The sequence below is a fragment of the Pogona vitticeps genome, chromosome 4 (genome assembly GCF_051106095.1).
Source record: "Pogona vitticeps strain Pit_001003342236 chromosome 4, PviZW2.1, whole genome shotgun sequence".
Classification (NCBI taxonomy): Eukaryota; Metazoa; Chordata; class Lepidosauria; order Squamata; family Agamidae; genus Pogona; species Pogona vitticeps.
In genome coordinates this window covers 76,277,640-76,305,214 of record NC_135786.1, presented here as the reverse complement: position 1 = coordinate 76,305,214, position 27,575 = coordinate 76,277,640, and the positions used below count along the sequence as shown (strand labels likewise).

At 40.9% G+C, this 27,575-nt stretch overlaps 2 long non-coding RNA genes across 4 annotated transcripts in view; one reads left to right on the top strand and one right to left on the bottom strand.

Annotated features, from left to right (window-relative positions):
* The window catches only part of LOC140706658 (uncharacterized), a 27,202-nt gene extending 5,906 nt beyond the window's left edge, over positions 1–21,296 (top strand). Inside the window, exons 3-4 of one of the 2 annotated variants that reach the window (XR_013544965.1) lie at positions 15,471–15,618; positions 20,216–21,296. This is a non-coding gene — a long non-coding RNA (uncharacterized LOC140706658). Of the gene's footprint in view, positions 1–15,470; positions 15,806–20,215 lie in introns of those variants that run through there. The other variant, XR_012086437.2, reaches the window with a different exon arrangement.
* LOC140706659 (uncharacterized) lies at positions 14,559–27,575 on the bottom strand. Of its 2 annotated transcripts, none has more exons than XR_012086440.2 (2): positions 27,439–27,575; positions 14,559–14,686 (listed from the first exon to the last, which is right to left on the bottom strand). It is a non-coding gene; the product is annotated as an uncharacterized LOC140706659 (long non-coding RNA). The 2 variants fall into 2 exon arrangements; XR_013544966.1 differs by lacking the exon at positions 27,439–27,575 and adding an exon at positions 27,052–27,170.

Sequence of the window (27,575 nt, the reverse complement as noted above, 5' to 3'; positions counted from 1 at the left end):
GGTCCCTAAATAGTGCCACTGATTTAAATTGCTGGCATTTTTAACCACAGTTTTCTTAGGGGTCACAAATGGGAAAGCTACCCTGAGGAGGAAGAAAGCCAGAAGCAATCAGTGCAAGCTGCACTTTGCTGAAAGGACCAATAGTGTGATTAACTAGAAGTCAGTTCCTTGTGTCTGTGTATATATGTAAGCGTCACAAACAATAGAAACATGGGGAAATGGGGAAGTATTATAAGACATACAGAATGTGTTCATATACTGTACTAAACTATAATTTATTGTAATTTGAGCTAGTCTAGAGCAAGTGAGATGGTCACTTCCTCTCTCTACTCCTATAGCCATGAGGAGACTAAAAGCTTTCACTTCTGTTTTATCAAACCATGATTTATTGTTATGTCCAAACTTGAACAAACTGGTTAGTTGTGATTACAATTTACCTCTGTTAGTCCTCTTCATACTGTAGCTTATGAAGCTAGCTTGTTTCCATAAACTGTAGTAAACCACAGTTTAGGGTTTGGGTGTTACTGTAATCTGTGACTGAATTTTTAAAAGGAACTAAAACTTCTAATCTCATGGCCATGCTGGAGGAGATGAGAGTAGAAGGCTGTGTACAGACCCAAAGTTTTGTTCACATAATGCTAAGCCATATTTTTGCACTGCATCTGAAAGGTGCTAAAGAAGCTAAAAAACAATGAGCATCTTGATTAGAGTTTATTAATCATCTCTGTAGGAACATATGAAGGTCTTGTCCACTGAGGTAGTAGCTCAATATTGTATGGGATGATGACTAATAGTAGTTCTCTAGCAAGATTTCCAATGGAATGCCTGCTGTGCCCTGCCTGGAGATCCCCTACTTAGAGAATATTTTACTCTCCTCCTCTTCCTCCATGCAAAGGCTGTGATCCACCACAATGGCCTATCTCAGAGCTGCTGTTCTTTGTCAAAGTACTTTAGATGGCTCCCTCCTGGAACAGTAGTAACTGTGCTTTGAGGAGATTACTCTAAAAGATAGTGAGTGGCTTTATGCCTGAGCACGTTTGGCTAGGCAGTCCAAAGTCTACAGTTTCATTTTGAAAGGCAGCTATTTCTGAGCTCTAACCTGGTAAAGATAAACTCGTGAGAAGGTCCATCAGCACCTTTTGAAGCATTGTTCAGCAATGGTGTATTCACTCCCCTAAACAATATCCACTGGTTGTTTTGGTAAGGGAAAGTGTTAATGAATGATACCACATTTTTGGGAAATTACATGTTTATGAAATATAGTTTGGCTCTTTTCTCTAATGTGCTCCAGCTGTTTTCTGGAGCTTCTGGCTATGTCTGGGTTTAGGCCTCTATGGGTTGTGCTTCAGTTTTGTTCTGCAGAATTTGTTACACTTTGATTTTCATTTTAAAAGAAAAATGAATGGACTACAACATTTTACTTTGTAATGTAAACTTACATCTTCCTTCAAGTCCATCCAACATTTTCTGGTAGCTTTTTTGCTCCCTCTTCCTATTCTTTGCTCCCCTATTTTCTGACATCATCCCAACCAACTGGGGGAAATGATGGATGAATAAAATATATTGCATGACTAAGGGGGTTTCCATGAAAGCACAAAAGTGAATTCTGTTGCTGTACAGAAACAGAAGGTCAGATGAAGACTAAGGAGCATGTGGAAGCTTATAGCCGTCAGCTTTTCACAGGGAGATAGATGGGAAGTTGCCCCTCACTTGCTTCTTACTTTGCTGTCCATTGTAGTTAGAGAACAAAAACAAAGGTCTCCCCATTTTCTAGCTGATGTGGTTTCAGCAGCAAAGGCATCTCAGCATCCTTGTTGCTATGAAACGGCACCCCTGATACTGTGAAACATTGCCAGCATCACAAAGCCTAAAACTGCAACTTAAAACGTGACTTGTCCTGTTGACTAGCTATTTAAAACACCATAGGACTGTGGATGCACTTTTGCCTGCGGATATTCATAGAGCCAGATGTTTCCTAGTAAATTCTTTGTCGTAGGAATGTTGTTCACACAAGAATCAGTTGATACTCTGATTATGTACCATCAACACATAATCAGCATATCAACTGGCTATGAGATGAATAGTATTCCTAAATCAGAGTTTGCTAGGGAACCTCTGGCTTTTATCAATATCTGCAGGCAAAAATTACCACGTGATTCATATTTTAGAGAGAGCTTTAAAAAAAAACAGTTAACAAACATCAACAGAATTGCCTGTTGGCTTATATTTTTATCCTCTATGCCAGTGGTTCTTAACCTTGGGTGACCCAAGGGTTCTTGGACTGCAGCTCCCAGAGACCCCAGCTAGCACAGCTAGTGGTGAAGGCTTCTGGGAATTGCAGTCCAAGAACACCGGGGTGATCCAAGGTTAGGAACCACTGCTGTAGGCTAAGTGGCTGCAGCAATTTTAAACAGTAAAAATATACCATAGAGCATATCAAAATAAAAGCACTTCAAACTGAGCAACCAGTAATAACTAGTCGGACCAGCTCATGAAAATTCTCATACAACCCCATTGATTTGTATGGCTTGCTAGTTATCTGAAGTTAAGAGGTTTGAATAAATGAGGGTAGCAATCATATTTTCTTGTAGCCTGATGTAACAAGGATAGTGTATGCATCGAAACAGTCTTCATTGTGTTAACTGGTCTGCCAAACACTCGCTAGCATATACACAAGGGCTGCAGAATTGGGGATGCCTCACATAGAATACTAGTAAGTATGCATGTAGTGTTTAGGTGGGGTGGGAGTGATTATAGATATTGCCTCTTCCCTCCATCAGGAGATCATGATCTGATTCATCACCTACCTTCCTCTTCTGTGCTGAAAAGGAATTAGAAACCATAAAAACCAGGTATTTATGCACAGTGGTTTAAACACACAGGAATCTCCAGAGTGGGGGTACAGTGTGACCTCTTTCATTGACATGGGGGTTTGGGAGAGAAATGTTTAGGAAGGTGGTTTATTAACCCATTCAAATAGCCAAGATCAGGTGGATTGGGTGGCTGGAGCTTCATACTCCTTTCTATAAATGTTTTTTTTCTTTTATGTAGCATGGTTTTTAAAAAGTTAAAAGAGCTTTTCTCCAAGAGACCTTTGTCTCATTATTGCCCTCTTGTGTTTAAACAAAAATATCCAAGATGTATGTTAGAAATGATAGGGTATAGCAAGTTATAGAGATGGTGCAGTGAATACAATGACAGACTAGGATTGGGGAATCATGAGGTCAAATCCCTGCTGAGCGACAGAAGCTCACTGGGGTGTGTGGAAGGGATAAAACCACTCCTTAAATATCTCACTTACCTTGAAACCCCCATTCGTTCGTTCATTTAGTCATGTCCGACTCTTCGTGACCCCATGGACCAGAGCACGCCAGGCCCTCCTGTCTTCCACTGCTTCCTGTAGTTGTGTCAATTTCGTGTTGGTTGCTTCGCAGACACTGTCCAGCCATCTCATCCTCTGTCGTCCCCTTCTCCTCTTGCCGTCACACTTTCCTAACATCCAAGGAGTCTTCTCTTCTCATGAGATGGCCAAAGTACTGGAGCCTCAGCTTCAGGATCTGTCCTTCCAGTGAGCACTCAGGGTTGATTTCCTTTAGAATTGATAGGTTTGTTCTCCTTGCAGTCCAGGGGATTCTCAAGAGCCTCCTCCAGCACCACAATTCAAAAGCATCAATTCTTCGGTGATCAGCCTTCTTTATGGTCCAGCTCTCACTTCCATACATCATGACAGGAAAAACCATAGCTTTGACTATTCGGACTTTTGTTGGCAAGGTGATATCTCTGCTTTTTAAGATGCTGTCGAGGTTTGTCATCGCTTTCCTTCCAAGAAAGGCCCATTAGGGTCCCTGTATGTCAGATCTGACTTGATGGCATGTAACAAGAAGAAGTAATTTATACATAGTATTTTATGAATTTGGTGCTTCAATATACAAATTTCACTGAGCTTTATATAATCAGTTCCCAAACTTGCATACAGTTTTACTTACCTGCTCACTCACTCACTCGGTTGCTTGCTCACTTACTACTTATGCGCTTACTAGCAGAGCACTTCCTGAAGTTTCTAGAGATACTAATGTAGCATTTTGTATCTAAATGTCAAGGAAGGGTATAAGCCTGAGGTCACAGTTTGCATCCCAGTTGAAGTTAATGGTTAAGCAGCCATTGATTGGAGTGGCTGGGTTGCATCCTAAATCACTACTTATGTAAGCAGTCTTATGTAATTCTTATTAGGCTTTTGTCTTCCTATGGAAAATTTGGGCATTCCTCTGCAGCCTGTCTGTTTGATTTTACTTGTAGTCCAGCAATTGATAAATTGCTGTCTTCAGCATGGACAGCATTAAAAAAAAAGCAGTTTAATGCCATTTTCTTACAGAAGGAAAAAAAATACACTTAAGAGCCCCAATATGGCCTGTAAAACAAACAAAACTTCCTTTCAAGAGCCCAAGCTATAAAATAAAAATATTAAAATAATCAATAGCATAAGTAAACATCAGGTTTTTGCTTTGCTGCTTCATGTGAGTTGGAGAATGGCCAAAGGATATGGAACAAGAGTTGCCTTTATTATCCAGAGGACTTGGAAACACAGTCTTAAACTAGGAAGAGGGAAAGACCAAGCCAGAGTGCTGTACCATTTATGTCAAACAGCCTTTGACTAGTGAGCTAAACTAGGGTACAAGGCAGAAAATCCAGCCACCTCTGATGATCTCTATTAATATCTAGTTACAGGTTTACCCAGAGCTATAAACTTATAACCGAGCCAGTGTACAGTGAGTAGAGTGACAGGGTAAAACTTACGAGCATGTTCAAATCCCTTTTCAGCCATGGAAACTCCTAAGGGTGGAGGTGGCAGTGGGAAAACCACACTTTAATGTCTCGCATACCTTATAAGTCCTCTTAGGGACATCATAAGTCATAAGTAACTTGAGAGAATTTAACACATATATAACAACTCTAACAGGGTAGAAAACAATGATTCCTTGCCTGACACATTTATGTACTTAAACCACCGAGCCATCCAGGCAATTACATTTGTCTGGACTATATGAATATTTGAAGAAAAGGGATTATTTATACCTCACCAGCATCAGCATCATGTGGAAAATGTCAGGGCTGGGGAACCTGTGCCCCACAGATATAATTGCTTTGTAACTCCCGACAGTCTTTAAAGAGGAATCCAAGGGGACTTATAAAATAATAATAATAAAACCCGATGCAGCTAAACGCGAAGAACAGTGTTAGAATGTTAAAATGTATTTAAACATCTAAGCCAGAATTCTGTTAGATTAGGCAATCACGGAAGAGCGAGGGCACATGTGGTTCTCACTGGTTGCGCAACTGATCACACAGTGGACAGCCAGCCAAACATATGCAAACTGTTTGCCCAGTTGCCTTTCTGCATGCATTGAAAACCAACAGGGTTCTGGCCGTAGCATTAGAAGAACTGCTACATCTCTACAGTTCAAAACAACTTAGCAAAGGTAGGCAATGGTAAGGGATGGGAGGCATTGCAATCCAACAGTAACTGCAAGGTCATCCATTTCTCCTGCTCTGAGCCCTTGAACCTTGCAGTCCCCAGCATCTCTCAGCCAACTAAGGAACTCTGGTGAGGTGAGTGAATGTTATTGCAGAGGGGAAAAAACCTCTTTGCTACTTTAATAACTTATCTATGGGGCCATGCTTGTTCCCTCCTCATAATTATATTTTTCTCAAAGGGGGATGTGCAAGTGTCCAGCTGCTCTTTAATCCCAGGGCAGAAGCCGGAATGTGCTGTCCTTCTAGCGTCCTATCCCAGAACAACTTTATTTACCTTGTTTCCCCAAAAATAAGACCTAACCTGAAAATAAATCCTAGTACAATTTTCCAGGATGGTTGTAATATAAGCCCTACCCCAAAAATAAGCCCCCGTTAAATGAAGCTCCACCCTCCACCATTGTGGACCAACCAGAAGATGATGACATAACTGTATTTGAATAAACGTAGATTGTTGTACATGGGGGGGGGATTCCCTGAAAATAAGCCCTAATGCGTTTTTTGGAGCAAAAAGTAATATAAGGCCCTATCTTATTTTTGGGGAAACCCAGTAGTTAATTAGTTAAGTACTTAATTAGTCTATTATTTAATTAGAACATCTTTAGTTAATTAATTAGTTATCATATTTACATCCTGCCTTTCTTCCACTGAGCTCAAAGCAATAGTATCCGTGGCGCTCCTCCACTCCTCAGTGCTGTGAGATAAGTTAAACAAGAGCTTGTAACTGACCCAAGGTTAGTCACTCTGTCAGATATACAGTATATTTGTCATGAAGAAGTCTGAGCAGTGGCATTGTGCTGTTACAGGATACTATAAGGGTTTTTTTTTTTTTGTGGGAGGGGGTACATGTGCCCAATTTGACAAGTGTGAAAGCAATAGGAGACCTAAGAGCTTTTTTTAAAAAAGATGCAAAACCAGACCAAAATAAAAACTAACTGGTAACCTCAGCCTAACACACTTGGGATAGAAAGAGCCCTGTGGTCTCAAAATCGATTAATGCTAAGTGAGGTACTTGGGCCATGTATTAATGCTACAGTGGGTATTCATGGATGCTCATGTTAACTGTGTTAAGACTGTGTTTTTATAATAGGTAGACTATCAGCAGTGTTGAAATGGCATTTTAAAGTACAGCATATTTTATCTTCTTTAGTTTGCATCAGTGTTGCAATCATCCCACTGATTCAGTATTACCCTATGTGCTTACAAAGTCTCCTGGGAGAGTCTGGAGCCCTCCAGAGAACATTTTCAGGCATTGCGAAGGGCAGAAGGAGAAAGGAGAAAAGGAGAGAGTCCCCTGACTCATCACATTTATTCTAAGGTGTTCTGTGAGTTTCTTAGAAACCATTTTTATTCTGAGATGTCCTCTAATTAGCATGCATGCATTCTGGGATTGGTCAGCAGCAGGCCGTCTACTACATCCGGGGGGGGGGGGGGAGGTTAATACCAAGATCCTTGGAAAGTTGCTGTTTGTTCACCCTTTTGCTCTGGGTCAGAAGTGGTGAGTAAGTAGAGGGTGGTGAAAAAGGAGTAGAAGCAGCTGCTACCTGCGCTCCGTCGCTTACTCTTCAGTCATGTCTGTTTCTGCGGGAGAACAGGCAGTGATGCTGAAGAGAAAGGGCTGCAAAGGGAGAGAGGAAGAAGCAAGTCTGCTGAGGGGTTGGGGTTGGGGAAGGGGACATCTGAGGGTGTCTTGTCTGAGATGCTCCAAAACATGGAACTATTGCCGCTTGGACTGTTTAAGATCAATTTATAGTACTGTAATTGTGTACTCTTTTATCTTTTTCTATGACACCTCATGTTTTAAAAATACTATTGACAATAATCATTAGAACTCATTTGATGTTAAATTAAGTCACCACTAGAATAAGCCCCTTTGAATAAATGGAACTTGTAGAGAATTTGACTCATCAAATCCCCACAGATCCAATAGGCCTACTCTAGTGTGACTTGCTATATGAAGCAACAGAATGTCAGCCATTTTCTTCTCCATCTGGCTAAATCAAAGCTCACTGGACTAGATTCACAGTCAGAATAAAATTGTCCAATTGTTGCTGTCAATATAAAATCTATTCTAGTGTGATGATAACACATTAACACAGGCGATAGAGCAAGCAAATTGAGGTTCATTGAATTCTAATTCAGAATTGCCCTGTGCTGAACCATCTAGCTGCCTTTTAAAGCTGGAGCCGTCGTGCACAACTCACTTTGGTATGTGAAGCTGCTTGAGGGAACTGGCAAAATAAAGCTCAGTGTGTGTATTGAACACACATCACTGAATTATGGCCAGTGTATTAGTTGTATATCAGCACAGCACTGAAAGATTATCCAGGCCAAAATGCCTATAGGCAGAAATAAGTCTTTTGATGCATCATGGCATTGCATCAATAAGAGTCTCTCATGGTGGTATCAGTCCAAAGCTTGGATAAGTTACTTTATTGGACTAGAGCTCCCAAATTCTCCAATCAATATGACCAGTTGCCTTGGTAACCGGAGGATCTGGAACTTTTCCAAGCTCTGTGCCAGCTTTTTTCTGGAATGATGTTGGCTACTGTGCAGTCACAAAGTGCAGTGTCACTGTTTTTTTGCTTGATGGACGGGGGGGGTATTCATGAACAGTTTCTGTTTGTCATATGATGCACGCAGTTAATGTGCCTGCCGTGTGATGGATGAATCATTGAATAAACCTCCAGACAGCACTTTCATTCATGTATTTTTATTACATGTGCATCAGATTCAACAGCCACATCCCAGCCAGAACACTGGAGACAAATGAAGCATCAAGTGTTTGCTTTCATCTTTTTTCTTTTTTTTTGAACATGCAACCGGGGAAAGGTAAAGCCTTTGACTGCATCCAGTAAAATGACTGTTACAGTTATCTCAAAGGGATCGGTAGGCAAATGACTGACAGGCTGCCCTGGCTCAGTTATCACTGTGCTGATGCTGTCTATACTAAAGGTACAGTACTGTGATAACTGAAGGATGGCAGCCATCTTGCCTTCACAGGAACTCAACAGATGGAGATCAAAGACAACATGATATTGCTCTGAACAGCTGTCTGTGTTTTATCGATGAAAAAGCCATCGCCAGCATGTTGTGAACCTGGAAGACATTTGTTTACTGTTAATTTTGACTAACTTTTCACTTTGAGGAAATGTTGATCGCAATAAAATTGGGGAAGAAAAAGATACTCCTTGTTGTAATTTATTTCTGCTATTTGGGGGTTCTCTCTGACATTATAAAACAGAACAAGGACAGACAACTTTAGCAGATCTGGGGCTGTTTTTGCTCAACTGTTTTTATAATCTATTTTATATGACAACTGCTGCTCCTGAAAGCCTGCTGGGAAAAGGAACAGAATATGCTTGCATCATATTTCTCCCCCCCAAAAAATATTGTTTTGCAGCTGAGGGGGCATAAGGAGGGTTCCACTGGACCCACAAGAATGACCTTGAGGTGAAATTATGTCCAATATATTTCTGTTTGGGCATGCTTTGGATAAGTAACTTAGTGGCGAGGGAGGATTTGTTATGAGGAACAGCTATATATTGTTTTAAAAAATATTTCCTAATGTATGTTTAAACAGATCTAGATTGTTTTCATTTTGTTTTAATATGTAGTGGCCAAAATCCAGTGGCAGGTCATTTCAACCAGGCAGTACACATGGTGCAATACACATGCAAAAATGCTTTCTGATTATCTCTTCTGTCTTGGCATGATGATTGCTACCACTTGCACAACTTGGAATTATGCAAGGATAGCTCTGCAATAGGATTTCAGCCTTTATATTCAACTGCTTTTCTTAACATTGTAATTTATTTGTCTTTTAAAATTTCTGTAAGATACTTTACAGAAATTTTAGAAGATGGAAAATGAATGAAGACTGAATTAATAGACACTTTCTCAACATTTGGACACGTTTATTTTTAACAGTTCCACTCATGAAGGGCAGTTTGTAGTGTCTGTGTTGAAAACCTAAACCTGCAAAACTTTGTCTACTCAACTGATAACATAAAAACCCTACGTGACCACACTTGTTCTAAATAACCTGTATTTCCCAGTATGACTCTTCTACATATTGTAAATAATAGGGAAAGGGGGGAACTTCAGCAAGTATATTTTGCGTGACAGTTTTTAAAGGTCCAGTAGCTCCATCTTGTTAGTCATGTGGCCATGTTGGATGATACTGACTGGATGACAGGAATGCTTACTTAGGACCCTTGTGGCACTGTGGTTAAACTGCAGTACTGTAGTCAAGACTCTGCTCACAACTTGAGTTTGATCCCAATGAGCTCAGTAGCTGACTCAACCTTCCAGCCTTCCAAGGTTGATAAGTTGAGTACCCAGCTTGCTGGGGAAGAGGGGGGCAGCAGCAGGTTGGTTTGAATAGCTATCAGTTGCCTAGTCATCTACAGACCACAGCTGGCTATTTGCCTAAGACCTGGGCTTTCTGGAGCAAGTCACTGTGGGAGGCCATCCCCAAACCCTCTGGCACTGCTCCCATCCTCCTCTTGTTTGCTTTTCTTCCCTCTTGGGTATACAGTGGTGCCCCGCTAGACGATGTTAATTCATTCCATTGAAATCGCTGTTTAGTGAAAACATCGTCTAGCGAAAAGCCTTTCCCCATTGGAATGCATTGAAACCCGTTTAATGTGTTCCAATGAGGAAAAATTGTCATTGTCCAGTGAAGATTGCCCATAGGGAAGCTGCTTTGAGAACCACTGATCAGCTGTTCTAAATCGCTGTCTTGCGAAAAACGGGCCCCAAAACACCCGTTTTGCAAAGATCGCCCCTAGGGAAGCCATTTTATGAACCGCCGATCAGCTGTTCTAAATTGTCATCTTGCAGAAAAAACTGTCCGCGAAGTACGGACCAAATCCCCGTCCAGTGAAATTCCCCCATAGGAATGACTGTTTTGCGAAGCAAAATGGCGGTCGCAAAACGTCGTCGTCATGCGGATTCATCGTTCTGAGGGGTAATTGTTTTGCAAGGTACCACTGTATTCCTGATTGGCAGCAGGCATGCCCAGCTTGGGACCTGGTGTGGCACTGACTCTGCAGCCATGTCAAGCACCCTGCCACCTGCGACACTACTTTACTCTGCCTAATGGACAGCTTGACCTGACTCTGAAGGTCATGTTTTCTTTTGATTGACAGTATGGAAAAACTGTTATTTGAGAAAAGCAGTTTTAGACCTTAGGATTGCGCCATAACATCCCAACAAAATTGTGTGTTGGACTCTAGGCTGAACTTGATTTTCAATAATATAAAAATAATTGTGTGACATCAAGTGAATTCCAGCTTATGGTGACCCTTTTCAGTGTTTTCCAGGTAGTGAAGACCCACAAATGGTTTACCATTTCTTTCTTCCGGGGGCAGCTTAGGACTGTGCAGCTTGCCCAAGGCCACACAGGCTGGCTCATCTCCATAGAGGCACAGTGGGGAATCAAATTCCCGACCTCTGGCTCCACAGACATATATCTCAACCACTGAGCTATCCAGCCAGTTACTAATTTGTAATAGACCATGCAAAAAACATGGGAATCATACCACTTTCAAGCCACACTTGACTTTCACACTTTGGAAAATGCAAAAAACAAAACCAAATTTGTGGTATCTTGCTCATGAATTTCTTTTGCTGAATTTGGGACATTTCCAAGTGATTTTCAGTAGCCTTGGGTCCATTCTGCTCCCAACTAGAGTAAAACTATTGGCCAGGATCCTGTTGCTTAGTGTAATAAATTGCAGTAGAGTAGGCCCATTATAGACTCCCTGGAAAAGACCCTGATGCTGGGAAAGTGTGAAGGCAAGAGGAGAAGGGGACGACAGAGGACAGGATGGTTGGACAGTGTCATCGAAGCTACCAACATGAATTTGACCAAACTCTGGGAGGCAGTGTAAGATAGGAGGGCCTGGCGTGCTCTGGTCCATGGGGTCACAAAGAATCAGACACAACAACTAAACAACAACAAGGCCCATTGAATGAATCGAGATTTAATGTATCAATTCCTCCACATTCTATTGATTCAAATGGGCCTACTCAAGTGCAATTTACTGTACTAAGCAACAGGATTTTGGCCATTGCATCACATTTAATTAGATTTCTCAGCCGCCCTGACCATTGGCTGTGATCCCTGGGTTTGATGGAAATTTATGCCTACGTTTGAAAGGTGGTTTGGATCATGGTCCTCCATAGTTAATTTGAATATGAGGATGAAAAGTCAAAGAGAAAGGGATAAAATAGCCTGCCAGCAGGGATTTGTTTTCTGCCCATTGTTGGCAACCCTAATCTCAGCATTGATCCATCATCAAGGATGTCTACTTTTGAACTTCTTCCCCTAAGAACTTGTGCTTTTCCATCATATGCAGTTCATTATTTCCATCATACGCAGTTCATCGTTTAATTTCATGCCATGAGAAGTTCAGTGTTCAAAGTAAACCAAGAGCCCGTCCTGTCAAGGAAAAGACTCTTGTGTTGCTTCTCAGCCTCACTTAACATCCAGAGATGGTAATTGCAGACTGAGTCAACTCAGCTCATCTGACCTAATCAACAGTGGTGCGCCCAGGGTCAACAATACCATGCTGGGGCAGCCATTTTGTGCCCCCTCACATCATTGCCCTCTGATAAAGAACAACAGTGTGCCACACATGACCTGCTCTGCCTCTTGTAAACTAATCTTCCCATATGTATAGTAAAGGAAAGCATGATTAATAGGTTGATTCAGTAGGCTTTGGTACTAGAAATTGGCGTGGGGGGGTGCAATTGCTTTTCTTTCAGGCAGCCAAATGTCTTGGGCCAAGTTTATGCCATGCCTTTCGAAAGTAATTCCCAGGGAAGATCTAATATCTAGTCCATAATGATCAAGAAACACGCATGTGTACCTGCAATGGTCCCGTGTAACAGAAAGCAAATAACACATGTGTTTATCATGTGATAGCTGTAAGATGAACATGTTAACTCATCTTCTTTGCATCCTAAAAATGAGACCAGAAAAGAAGCCAACATGTGGCTCCATAATACTGTATTAGCAATTGTCAGAAATGTGGTGACAGCTACTTTACATGGATATGAACTGGTGGCGGACAAGGTTGCAGAACCAACACTTGATATTTGTGATCCCTAGAGATTCATTTCACTGAATGCCCAATGTTGACAGTGTAGCAGCCACTGAAACAGGAAGTGTGGTGAGTACAGGGTGCTTCCTGTTTTCATTTTGTTGCTTCTCTAAAACAGTGCTTCTATGTCTGTCTCTGAGGATGCATGTTCTGTGGTTGTGCCACCAAAGAGAGCAATGTGGGGGTGGGGGATAGGAGCTATGCTTTCTGTGTGTCTGAATTCCATCCGAATGTCGTAGCCCCCTTCCCAAATATGGAAAGGGTCAGTGCTGCTTTCCCACACTCCCCATTTTAGCGTTCAGAGACAGCTGTGGGGCCACTATTCTACGGAACAGCTATGGAAAACCTGTGGTTCATAAGATCAGTGTACAATTAGGTACACTGGATAGAGCTGGTGGGAGTCATAGCGCAACAACATCTCCAGGGCCACATATTCCTAGCTCTGTATTAAAACATCCAGTTCTGCTCTTAATGTCTAAACTTTTATATATATAAAGTTTAGACATGTCTAAAAAGTTTAGACATTAAGAGCATATATAGTTTGGAAAGCACAAAGCAAGTCCTGAAAGTACCTATTGAAAGGTACACTTTTGGAAACCTTGCATCTCAGGAAGTGGATTGCAATTAACAAAAAACTCATGCTGGCATAAATCTCTTCGGATTAAAGGTGTCACAATACTCATTTCATCCTCTACTTTTTTCAAATGTAGAATCAGACTTAACATGGCTGCCTGTTTGACATTTTTAAAAAACTGAACACTAGAGGGCGGCAGAGCATCTCAATTGTGTGCTAGGTGAAGCAGAGGCTGGGAACTTGTTTGTCACAAGGAGAAATCCGAAGAATACTTATTGGAGCCACAGATTGCCTGTCTCTTGCACCATTTATGTTCATTGTGTATGTATTTTATGAAGTCTTTTTCTTTTAAACGGCACTTGGAAAATCATCATAATAAATTTGTCTACATTAAGATACATGGGATGCCACAATGCCTTTTTAGTAAAGATCTGAATAAATTGTTACCTGCTGGAGCTGAACATACCTCTCTTAAACATGTCCTAGTTGTGTAGAGGCATAGGTTCTTTTGGAGGAGGGAGCTATCACTCCTATTAATCTTCTATCAGATCACTCTTTGATTTTTGTGAGACTTGGGTGCTTTTAAATAATTTGCCCATTTCCTGGATGCTAACTACTGACCAACAAAACTACAGTATTGGAAAGGTATATGCCCACTAGGAATCAGACTTCCAGGTTAACCTGAATATATATATATATTAAAATATGTCTTACTTTCACTTTGGGGTTCTTTTGAAAGAGAGGTACAAGAAAATCCTGTGGTTTTCCCCTATCTCCGCTTTCATTAAATATTTTCTTCATCCATTGTCTGTCAAATTTCCCAGGAAATTTTTCAGCCAGTAATCTTCTGAGAGCTACTGTCAGCAACCAATCAGAACATTCAGTAGAGGGGAGTGGGCCCACTGAATGAGTGAAGGAAGTGAAGAGTGAGGGGAGTGGACTAGAATCAGGCTGGTGGAGTGGCCAAAGCAGGAAGTGCCAGTGTTCAGACCTGCTGATTGGTAGTTGTGGAGAACTATTTTGATGTTTATTCCGCTAATTAATTTCCTGCAAAAAATTGCTGCTGATAAGTGCAGTGCACATGTGCCTCATTACAACTTTGTATCAATAGATTTTTAGATATTTCAAAGCCTTTATTAATCAGTCTATTATTATAATTTTACCTCTGTTTCTATTCAGTGTCTTTTCCAGCTATCTGTGCTTATTATTGTTCTTTCCTTTTAGCATAATAAAATTTAACAAAAAATGTAGAAAGATGCTTCCACGATGACTTGTCGTAATATTTCTTGGTGTCTCCAATGGTATCAAAGTCACTGGCTAGTGTGCAATGTCCTAGCTCCTCCTTTTCTTTCTTTTTGAAAACATTTGCCCATCTTCAGTCCCATGGCACTGCATTCTTCTCCACAATTTCTCAAAGGTGGTAAGTAGACTGCGGTTCTCTCTGCTAACCTTAGCTCTCCTCTTTCCACACCTGCATGAAGAGAGAAGAGAGAGAGGAGTTATGACTGTAGGATAAGGAGAAAATGCCTCAAGAACATCTGCCTATCCCATCTCTCGTGTTCAAGACCCGAAGTATTCCTCCCCAGAACCTTTGGCACAGACAAGAGCAACTAGTGATTTACAGGGGCTGTTTATGCAATTGCTGTCAGACAGAGATCCCATATCATGTGTTTGTGTCATCTTTGCTTTCACAGCGGAGCACTTCCTTCCTGCTACACATCCTGTAGAGCAAATAACCCACTGAAAAGTAGTTTGTTTCTGTGGTAAAATAAGAGTTCTGTGTATCATAAAATGAGTTCTTGGACCCCTACTGACCACTCAATGTACATCTCCCTCAACCCCCAGCATGGCTACTCTGCCTTTAACAGCTTCACAACAGGCATTAATTCTTCCCTTGCCTGTTTGCTTTTAGACACATCCTGAAAACTTGTTTTGGTGAGCATATTTTTAAAAAGAGCACTTTCAAATTTTGTTTTGATTGCTGTTGTCACTGAGTACTGTTTTTAAGCAAGTGTTTTTAAATTGATTTTATACTATACTGTACTTCATTTTACAGTTCCTTGAGTGTGCTTATGCACCATAAATCATATCTTTTCATATCTATATGGCAGGTACAATTTGTATTATTACGGGATACCATCATGATTTCACTGCAGTAAGTTTTTCCTGTCATGCAGCTTTTAAAAAAGCAGTGGGGAATCAATTCTGGCGATCTGAGGATTTCTGATTGCAGCTCCCATACTTTCTCATTACAGGCCATGTCTCATGGGGTGTCTGGCAGTTGAAGCTAACACATCTGAAGGGCCAGAAGAGTCTTCACTTGTGTCCTAAAGACACATCTTTTCTGCCCACCCCCCAAAATCAGGTTCTACCCAGAAGCAAAACAACTATATTTTGGCCCAGGTACACATCTTAAATCAAGCTGTGATTGAGAAGGACTCCCTGGAAGTGGGGGAGGACAAAGTGTGTACTACAACTGCGTGTTTACAAAGAGCAACAGTGGTAGAGACAGATTGCTAGATTCATTTATGTAATTCCTCTCTGGTGTTATCCAATTGGTCTTTTGCCTAAACTAATTATTTCTCAGGGATTACTTCATTTGCTTCCCTCTTAGTTCCCTTCCTTTTATCTCTCGAACATGAAATTGACTTATACTGTCAATCCCCAGATGGAGTCCCTATAATGCTGTTGATATGTATGTTTCTCTAAAGTTTAACATTATTTGCTGCTCAATGAAAGCAGCACATTTCCATTAATATGCCTAAACTAGTGCCCGAGTTTGGAAAAGTTAGCTTGAGAACATTTTCCAGGAGACCCTAGCCAGCATGCTCTCAAAACATCTACCAGGTTCTTCAACTGAGCAAGCTCTGCCTTAGTTTGGATGCTGGAGTTATGCTCACAAGTAGGTACGTGAAAGGAAAAAAGGGGGCATCAGGAGCAACCAGTTTCTGTACACTTGAGACTCATGGTAGATGAGAGGTTTCCTTGTCTAAACTAAGTGTAAATGCATGAACCTACGGGAGCAGGTGATAAAAACATTCATGAAAGTGACTAAGGGAAAGTAGGTGGAGCATGGCTATGAACAAGAACATCAGCCTGGCTGGTGAAAAGCTAGAGGGAGTACTCCTCAAATTTTCAGATTAAAATGGGTGGAGTAGCTAGTGCCTCAGAAGACAATCAGGATTTAAGATGATCCTAATAGATTGGAGAACTGGAGCAAAACAGAACAAGAAGCAGCAGAGTTAAATATAAGGTTCAGCATTTTGCCAAGAAGTATCAGATGCACAAGTGCAGGACTGGAGAAATCAGTAGTACACAAGAAATGATCTAGTGGTCTTAACAGACCACAGACTAAGCGTAAGTCAACTGTGTGGTGCAGCTGTGGCTTTTTAAAACTGACGCAACTCTAGAGTGCAACAGTAGAAATGCAGTGTCTAGACCAAGGGAAACAGTAACACCATTCTATTCTGCTTTGGTTAGACCTCATTTAGAATACAATGTCCAGTTTTGAGCATCATAATTTAAAGAGGGCACTGAAAAGCTGGAATGTATCCAGAAGAGAGCAAGAAAAATGGTAAAATGTCTGGAATCCATGAAGAATGGCTGAAGGAGGTAAATATTTTCCACCTGGGGAAGAAACTATCAGGAACTAATATGATAGGCATCTTCTAATACTTTAGAACTTTTTTTAAAAGTAAAACAAACAAAAATGGAAGCATGCATCCAAACAACAGCAACAAGAAACTCTATACATATCTCAAAACAATGCTGAATATTGCCATATACTAAGGTAGTTCTCATACCCAGTATGGTGTATAGAGTGACAGACTGGGACTCAGTAGGCTTGGAAGTTCACTGGGCACGTGGAACAGGTAAAACCACACCTTAAGTATCTTAAAAAAGTAAAGGTAAAGGTTCCCCTTGACAATTTTTGTCCAGTCGTGTCCGACTCTAGGGGGCGGCGCTCATCCCGCTCTTCAAGCCATAGAGCCAGCGTTTGTCCAAAGACAATCTTTCCGCGGTCACATGGCCAGTGTGATTTAGACACGGAACGCTGTTTACCTTCCCACCGAGATGGTACCTATTTATCTACTCGCATTTGCATGCTTTCGAACCGCTAGGTTGGCGGGAGCTGGGACAAGCGACAGGCGCTCACTCCGTCGCGTGGATTCCATCTTACAACTGCTTGGTCTTCTGACCCTGCAGCACAGGCTTCTGCGGTTTAGCCCACAGCGCCACCACGTCCCTTTAAGTATCTTACTTACCTTGAAAGTACCATTAGGGCCACTATAAATCTTTTCCAACTTGGTACATAACAACAAAATTTGTCTTTTGCAGAAAAGTATACTTTTCTCATAAATATTCACTAGAGTAACATATTGAGTAAACAGTACCAATGCTATGTGGGTTCTTTTTCTCCTTCTGTGTATATTTGAATAGTATTAACTTTGGTATTAAAAAGAAATAACAAGAGCAAGAATTGAACTCCAAACAACTTTACATTCACACTGCATATGGTTTCCTGACTCTTGAGTATCAGTGCTCCAGAATAATATATACCACATCTGTGACACAAAAAGCAGAAATTTGACATGCTGGCCATAATAAAGATTCCAACATCTGTTTTACTTCATTTGTTGATCTAAGGGTACAAATATGTGGACAAACTTTTGAACTTCACATTTCTTCATCAGACAAGATAGGACCAGCAATAATAATAATAATAATAATAATAATAATAATAATAATAATAATAATAATAATAATAATAATAATAATAATAATAATAATAATAATAATAATAATAATCATCATCATCATCATCATCATCATCATCATCATCATCATCATCATCATCATCATCATCAAAACACCCTAAGATGGGAGAGAAATTGGAAGAAAAGAAATTGATTCAAGATTGAAGTTATGTTACCTGTATGATATCTTGAGATGAAATGGAAGATTAAAAACTTTGTCAACTTTCAGATTAGGTTCTGTTGGATAATATAATGTGATGCTTCTGGGCTTCAGTGGGAGAAGCCTTTAGTTATGGCAGTGACAGATCAAAGTCATATTAAAGACAAAGGGGCAACGGAGGGCTATTTTTCCGGATTAGCAATTCTACCACAATATCACATCTCTGGATTTTTTCTTTAAAAAAACTGTCAACCTTTTGAATCACTTGGTTGAGAAACAATTCTTATTCTTTGATGAGATTCTTGTTACCACTTGCAGTATATTAAATTTGGCCTGCATGCACCACGGTGCTCACGCGTCTCTTTGAATTAAAGTGCCCCTTGTGTGACCTCCTTGCTTGGAAGATGCTTGTCAGTACCACTCAAAGAGCCTGTCAGTTACAAGGCATCCTACTTAAAACATGTGCAAGAGGACAAAGGAAGGTCATGTGTTGTTCAATTATCTTCTACTCAGGACCTTCTTGCTTTGTGTGAAAAGTTCACCATAGACCACCTTCTGCCATTGTGTGAAAAGTTCACCATAAACCACCTTCTGCCTTAATTGGCTCATCAGGGAGGCAAAAGGTGGTAATAAATCTAGAATGAACACAGACAATACAGGTGTTTAAACATTTATATGAGGGCCAGGTTCTTTTCCCATAAAAAAAAACAAAGCACATTGTTTTTGTTGTTTTGTGATGTCAGGTGTCATCCAACACAGAGCAACTCTCAAAAGGTTTTCAAGTATGTGATATATTTAAGGAGTGGTTTTACCATTGCCAGGGGATGTGGTGCTGCTGCGGGTTAAACCACAGAAGCCTCTGTGCTGCAAGATCAGAAGACCAGCAGTCCGTAAAATCAAATCCACGCAACGGAGTGAGCTCCCGCCGCTTGTCTCAGCTCCTGCCAACCTAGCAGTTTGAAAGCATGTAAATGCAAGTAGCTAAATAGGAACCACTACGGTGGGAAGGTAACGGTGTTCCATGTCTAGTCGTGCTGGCCACGTGACCACAGAAACTGTCTATGGACAAATGCTGGCTCTACAGCTTGGAGACGGGGATGAGCACCGTGCCGTAGAGTCAGACACAACTGGACTAAATGCCAAGGGGAACCTTTACCTTTACTATTGCCACAAACATCCCACGGCCAAGCAGAGATTCAAAGCCAGGTCTCCTGAATCCCAATCCATCACTCTTTCCATGGCACCACACTGCCTTACATAACACCAGCCTTACAAAGAAACAGTGGTGGTGGTGGCTTAGACTTAAATGCATCAACAACAGATGAGAATATAAGGATTTCAGGACTGCAATGAAAAATGTGTGGCTTTCCAGATGTTCTTGGATTGTGGCTTCCAACATTCCTCACCACCAATAGCAGCTGGACGGCAAGCTGTTCTCTGTGACTACTTGCAAACTTCAAACTTTGTTGTTCTATGTATTCATTCACGTTTATCAAAGGCAGCTGCCAATTTGAAACTCCTGTAACCATAATAATTGAAAGTACTACTTCTGGGCAATATTTAGACACTGTTTGATCCAACTGCTTATTAAGAAGTAAATGTGACCCAGTCATCTCTGAGTTCTCTAGATCAGTGGTTCTTAACCTTTGTTACTCGGATGCTTTTGAACTGCAACTCCCAGAAACCCCAGTCAGGACAGCTGGTGGTGAAGGCTTCTGGGAGTTGCAGTCCAAAACTCCTGAGTAAGCCAAGGTTAAGAACCAGTGCTCTAGACTGTGAACACAGACTGAGTAGCATGATTAACAAATACCTGAACACACCACATTTTCTACACATGTCATAAACATACATTGTTTATACTCAGGGCTTTGCGCGAACTTGCAAAGCTAATCTTGTCACTGTTCTGCATACCTCCAGGCTCTCCTGTTTCAGGAAAGCAGATAAGGGGCTAAAAACAATTTGTAGTTCCCAAATAGGGCAGGTGTTCAACTCTAAGCAAACAAAAATGCTATCTTGTTTCAGTTTACTTGGGTTATTTCATCACAGCCCATAATGACTTTACTATATACCTCTTCTATTGCAGGCCAGGATATTGTGAAGTGCTGGCTATTATCCAGTCCCTGAGAACTGCATGGATCTTGAAGTGTTTGCCAACACATCTAAGTTCCCTACAGAAAGAATGCCATACATAGCTGCAGTGTAAAGGTTTTGTCACATGCTTACACTCATGTCCAAAAGTTAACTCGAGAATAGATGCCTCTCCAGATGTTTTGGGCTTCAACTCCCAGAAGTGTGAGTCAGCACGACAAACTGCAAAGAATTGTTAGAGCTGTAGTCCAAAACTCTAGAAGGCCAAAATCCACCCCTATCCCGACTTGCAGTAAATGAGCAGGAGGGAGCAGAGGAAATGTTTCTTTGTAGCTATGGGCACGTGGATATTCCATCTGACACACAGCTGTTACACAGAAACATTTCCAAGTGATTTTGTGTATCAGCAACAAAGTTAGAAATCTTGAAATGTGAAAAACGAACAATGCCACCAACAAAGCAGAGCATAAGGTCAGGACAATCATCTTCTTTGTCAGCACCTCTGTGGTCACTTTTGGTACCAAGATAGTGGTTTCCCTGATCATACTATGAGGGACAGACAGCTTGTGATGCTAGTTTTCATACGGCTTTAAATTTCATAATAATTTTTCAGCTGCCTTAATTTTTCCCAATGCTCAAACAATCATTTACCAGAGCACAGAGTGCTGTCCTCTGAAGATGCCGGCCACAGAGACTGGCGAAACATTACGAAGAACAACCTTCAGAACATGGCCAAAGAGCCCGAAAAACCCACAACAATCATTTACCAGTTTAAAAATACAGTATTATCAGCATACTATCATTCCGGATAGCATTGTAGATCTGGTGCCTCTTTCCTACTATGGTGATTTGAATTTGCAATGCTTGTCCCATAAAAACTGGATTATTTGATACTAGCTTGTTTATTTAAGCCATTAAACAATATTTAATTCGAGCAGTGCTGGAGACACAGACAAGCTTGGTAAACTTGGCTATTGCTGGTGTTGATAGATACAAAGGTCATACTGCTATTCAAGTATAAAGAGATGAACAAGGACACAGATCAGTGTTAGAAAAATAAAATATCCCAGAATTCATTGTTACCATTTTTTGTCAAAAGGACTGGAGAATATCCCTGTGGACTGTAAGACTAAGATCTGTAGGCCAGATGAACATCTGGTCTGGCCCAAAACCCAGAGCTACACGTTCAGGGAAAGTACACATTAAAATCTTCTAGAATTGTAATCACATTCCAATTTAGATAGGATGTTTCCCAGCAAGAAGCATTCCACATGTAGAAAACAAGTTTATTGTCTGTATGGAAACTGACTTCCTGTTGGGTTGATCTTGTCACAGGGAGGAAGATTTTGATATGTGGCAGCAGGAGACCATGCAGTTCCTCACTTGTAGTTCAAGGTGGTAGAGTCAAAAGAACTGGGCCTTTCACATGGTTCTCTATATTTAAATATAACCTCAATTAAAATGCCATCTCCCATGATGAAGTGCTTTCAGGCATTCTGTTGCTCATATTCAGGACCATAGACAGGATGGGGTAGCCATAATGCTTCATAAATGACTTTTCTCCTAAGCAAAGTCTATCCATTTCTGGAACAAAACAACATGTCAAAACAATGGATCTAAGACCCATTTGTATATATTTTCTAAATGAGTAAATATTAGTTGGCTGGAGCTCAGTGAGACAGATATCTGGCTGCAGAGACAGAGTCTGGGAGTTAAATTCTGCACTGTGCATCCCAGAAGAGCCGGTCTGGGTGGCCTGGGGCAAGCTACACAGTCCCAAGGTGCCCCTAGAAGAAGAAGGGAAGGGGAAACCACTTCTGAGTAACTCTACCTAGAAAACCCTTGAAAGGGTCACCATAAGTTGGAACCAACTTGACAGCACACAATCATTATTATTAAAATGTTGTTATGCCAGTATCACAAATGATTACATTTGTCTCCTGTTTCTTAAAGAAAAACACGGCCTGTTACAAAGATTTCTGGCTCAGATGTCACTTTCTGAGGCAAGACTGAGCCAAACCCTTCTTCCCATTACACTGGCCTACCTGTATATATATATAGTTCCTTCTAAAGCAGTGGTCCCCAACCTTGGGCCTCCAGATGTTCTTGGACTACAACTCCCAGAAGCCTTCACCACCACCTCTGCTGGCCAGGATTTCTGGGAGATGAAGTCCAAGAACATCTGGAAGCCCAAGATTGGGGACCACTGTTCTAAAGCACTTGCTGCTGTTCAAATTGCATTTTTCGATTATAGTTCCCAAGATCCTTTGCATAAGAAATTTTGAGAGTGTAGCCCAAAAAAGTAAGTTTTCCAAAGTCTAGAAAAGATCAGGATTAAGGAGGAACTTTACAGTATTTGACATTCCTTGTAGTGGTTGTTGTGGGTTTTCCAGGCTGTTTGGCTGTGTTCTGAAGGTTTTTCTTCCTAATGTTTCACCGGTCTCTGGCCGGCATCTTCAGAGGACAGGAGTCCTCTGAAGATGCCAGCCACAGAGATTGGCAAAACGTTAGGAAGAAAAACCTTCAGAACACAGCCAAACAGCTTGAAAAACCTACAACGACGATTGGATCCCGGCCATGAAAGCCTTTGAGAATACATTCCTTCTTGTATGTATGTATGTATGTATGTATGCATGCATGCATGCATGTATGATTGATTGATTGATTGATTGATTGATTGATTGATTGATTGATTGATTGATTGATTGATTGATTTACCACGCATCTAGCAAATTGGTACTCTAGTGGTGTATTTTCCACTTCCCCCTTGTACTATCCCCTTAGGCACACAACACGAACAACAGCAAGTGTAATTACAGAATAACCTTTTTTCAGCAAAATGGAAATGATGCCACACAATTCTTTAAGATGAGGAACAGACTTCATCAACTTTTAGTTTCCTGGAACAAACGTGCTTAGCATTTCCTTCTCAGGCAACAGGGGAGATCATCATCCCTGGAGGTGTTCAAATTGCAAGCCGCTGCCATTCCTATAGTGTACCATCTAAAATGAGGGTTTCATTTTAATCATTTCCCTTAAAAGCCTCACATTCCTCAAGGAATCAAGAACTACATGAATGTGATTACCATAAAGTACATTTTGTGCAAAACAACCTAGTTGCCGTGCCTTATTCCAGTAAAAGGTATATTGTCTGTGGGTGGGCAATGCTCAAGTAGCAGCGGTGGAGAAAGGGAGGGACTTCATTTTGAAAAGAACCCTTCCTGCAGGAAACTATCTCCTGATCCTGTTAATGTTTTATGTGCAAACTGGCACAATGCTTCTATTCTTTTTTACTGAGCATCATCAAGCCAACTTCTCTGTTTCAAGGCACAGTTTAATTTCTCCCCAACCTGAGACACGGATACAGGATGAACAAGCTTTTCCATGTTTGGTGAAATGAAGGGTCACCATCATTTTGCCAAAGGTAAATTACTACCATAATTTAACATATCTCTATCATGAAAGATTGTCTATACAACACATTGTGGCAGCCATTTTCTCATATGGGAGAAAGCAAAGCATTGCACTAGAGGCCCATGTTGCAAAACCAGCCATGACTAATATGGTGGGGCTGGTCTCTTTCTCAGTTCCAAAAATAAAAAATAAAAAAAGAAACATTGCCTGTTGTGATATTGTCAACTTTGGGCCAGTGCAGTGTATACACTTTCCTGTTCCAAGCACATCATCCCTGAGTATCATTGACATTATGAGTTGCACTATCCTAACTGTTATAATAGAGATACTTGGTACTATCTTATCCAGATAGCAAAAATGCTTCAGTAGCTTGGAGCTTCGTAAAGCTGACTAGAAGACCCTTAAGAGCTGTACTCCAAGAAAAGGAACTTTTGACCACATTTAGAAACCTGAACTTTCACTGAGGGTCTAATAGACGAGCTAGATAACTGTGTTTTTTTTAAAAAAACACTTCAAGTAGAAAACGAATTGTACATCATCTTGCAACATATGATTGAATAGTATATGACAAGGTTAAGTCATGGGAAAGAAATAGGAAAATGGGATGCAGGGGTAAAGGGGATTATAACCACTATAGCATTTACCAGACTGGTGCAACTATAGATAGTAATTGGTTATCCTTCTTTGTCAAATATATTATCAGCATCTTTCATCTATATATAAATAAGTTTCAATACTAGATCTCACCAACATTTCAGTTATAGTTGTGTGGGACTAACTGCTGGAGTGCTGTTGCAAGAATAAGTACTGTAATAAAGAGATACACCACATTTCTATGAATTTGTCTGATTTTGCAATCCTGTAATAGCATTTACCAGACTGATGCAACTGTACATATAATTGTTTATCCTTCTTTGTTGAGATCCCATGTGTCAATCATTCCATTAGAGCCACATCCCATACTCTGTTAAATCATACATTTATTGCAAGGTTTGCCAGCAGATAGTAGTAAAGATATATCTGTGAAGCTGCTTCTCATATCTCCCTATGAATAGTAATAAAAGGAATTCAATTGTTTTATTCATTCTGATAGCCATATAGTCCAAGAATCCATGACAGCTACCACTCTTCTATTTTGCCTGTCCTTGTGGGAAAGTTACCTGCTCAGACTATCCCTGCCTCCTGAAACCCAGAAGGGATGGGGCTAGTCGCACCTCTAGAGGAAAGGAATTCCAGAGTGAAGCAGCCACTACAGGGGAGGCCCAAATGTGGGTAGAAGATCCCCCAGGATGGCCACCTGGAGCATTCCCATATAAGAGGTGTGGGTGGGATGGGTGGATGTTTAGAGGGAGAGGCGCTCAGGCAGCTAATACAATCCTAAACTGTTAAGGGCTTTAAAAGTTAACAAAAGCACCTTGATTTTGGCCTGGAAGCATACAGGGAGGCAGTGCAGATGACCCAGGACAGGAGTTATATGGTCATACTGAGATGTTCCAGAGACCAACCTGGCAGCAGGGTTGTGCACCAGCTGCAGCTTCCAAGCCACCTTCAGGGGCAGCCCCACATAGAGAGTGTTGCAATAGCTTAATGATTGGGTACATACCAGGGCTTCCAGGAATATGTGATCCTGAAGAACCTATGCAAAGAGAGGAAGTATTTCCCTTTGTTCAAACATAGAAGATTTACATGAAAAAGCTCACTTCTGTTTAGAGTGCAAACGTATGTATTGAAACATACTTACAAGCCATCTTTCTATTATATAAGCTGCTTGAGGGACTTTTTGTTGAAAAGCAGTCAGTACTCACGTTATTTATAAGTAACAATTAACTGTTAGTGCACGGTAAGACACAGATGAGCACTGATAGCAGCTATAGTAAGTATTGATTTGCCAGGGAGGGAGGGAGAGGTAGGGGTTGTGAGGGGGAAATGGGGTGGCAGAAACAGAAAAATGGCCCGGCTTGCTTGTTTTTGACTCTGGCGTTGCCCACCTCTGGCTTCAGTCCTGCTCATTGCTGGCATTCAGCCCCCAAATATATCTCCAAGAAAATATGGCTCATGACTGAAAAAATATTGCTCACCCTAACAGAAACTACAGAAAACTGAAAGGCTTGAAAGTTTAAAGGATTCAAAGATAACTTGAGACAGTCATTGGCCTGCCATTCTTATTCATGTCTGTTCATTGCCCATGAATACAGCCCTCTAAGCAATATACAAAAGTATAAGAACATTTCTTCAAAATAAAAAGAAATGCATATATTGCAATAAAAATACCAGAATAAAATCCACACTAAGCATATGGAGCAAAATGTAACACCAGTCAGAAGCAAATTTATCTCTAAGCATATCCACACCTATAAATTTCTTGTTCTTCCTTGTTGCCTAGAGTGAAAGATGTGTTGCAAAGCAGCAGGATCCTCCAAGAACTGTCGACTAGAGGCACATGTGAGGAATACAAAACCAATCCATTTTAAACCAGAATCTGCTCCAGAAGTCACAATCCTCTTTCTCCACCAGGATAGTAACAAACAAGCATCAAGTTACACATCACGTTTCTAGAGTCAATGGGCATAATTTCCTACTGGGTAAAAGTGAACATCGGCTCAGATGAATCTTATTTGCAAATCAGTTACAAATTCTAATTGTGTACTAAGGGATTATTGAATCTCACTGAAGCCAGAGGCCTAAAGTGTCCTTCTGCAGCTAACCCCCATTATTTATACTTTATAAATAACCAAGATGTGTCTGATTCAAATCTAATTTCAAATGACATGTGCAACTGAGCCAGTTTCAAACCTCCAACCCCCTTAAAACACAAATTATAATGGCATTAACTTTCCAGTGACAAACCTGAGTTTCATATTCATATAAGACCATTGCATGCAGTATTTCAATACTGGACTACGTAGCTTAGCATATGGCAATGCTATCTATTGCTGCAAATGGTTGCAACAAGGTTACATTGAGCAAGAGCTTAAAGAGATTTCCTCTCATTGTAAACAACCTTTCTAGCCCTAGTTTTGTTTTGGCAGCCTTTCACATCTTTGTGGTTCACTTCAGCTTTTTCCAGCTGTCTACTGTAATCTTGTCCAACCATATGACCTTCAGATGTGCAGAACAACTCCAATAATCTGCAGCCAATCCGCATGTTGGTTGGTGGACAATAGTCCAGCAAAAATGCTGGGCATCAGCTCAAGCTAGGCTGAAGTACTGAGTTTTAAATAGCAAGTAATTAAGTCCAGCTTTAAGGAAGACTGGCTTTATTATTAGGAAGAAAAACCTAGCTGAAAGGCTGCAGCCAAGAAAAACCAATATGCATCGGAACTATGAGATCAGAAGGACTTCTAACACAACTGGAGGAATTGTCAAATTGTAACTGTTCAGGTTAAGAATCCAGCATTTTTTGCCCTTTTTACTCACATGTACATCCCATGATGCTGAGTGGCATGTACTTCTTGGTAAGTTTGTGTTGAGTGGAATTAAATCCCCCTCCCAGTAACTGCTGGATAGCTCAGTGATTGAGATATCCGGCTGCGGAGCCAAAGGCTGAGAGTTCAATTCCCCACTGGGCCTTCTTTTCAGGGACTGGATTCAATGATCCATAAGATCCCTTCCAGTTCTATAATTCTAAGATTATGGCTGGATAGCTCAGTGACTAATGTAACTGGCTGCGGAGCCAGGGATAGGGAGTTCAATTCTCCATTGTGTCTCTCAGAAGAGCCAGCCTGTGTGGCCTTGGACAAGCTACAGAGTCCAATGGAACCCCCAGAAGAAGGGAATGGAAAACTACTTATGAGTATTCTCTACCTGGAAAATCTTGCAAAGGCTCACTGTCCAGTAATTCAGAATGGACTTGGCAGCAGAGTTAAATAAAGCTTCAGTGGACACCACTTTAGTGGAGCCAGGGCAGGGTCAAGGCCTGCAACTTTCCGAGTAACAAGCTC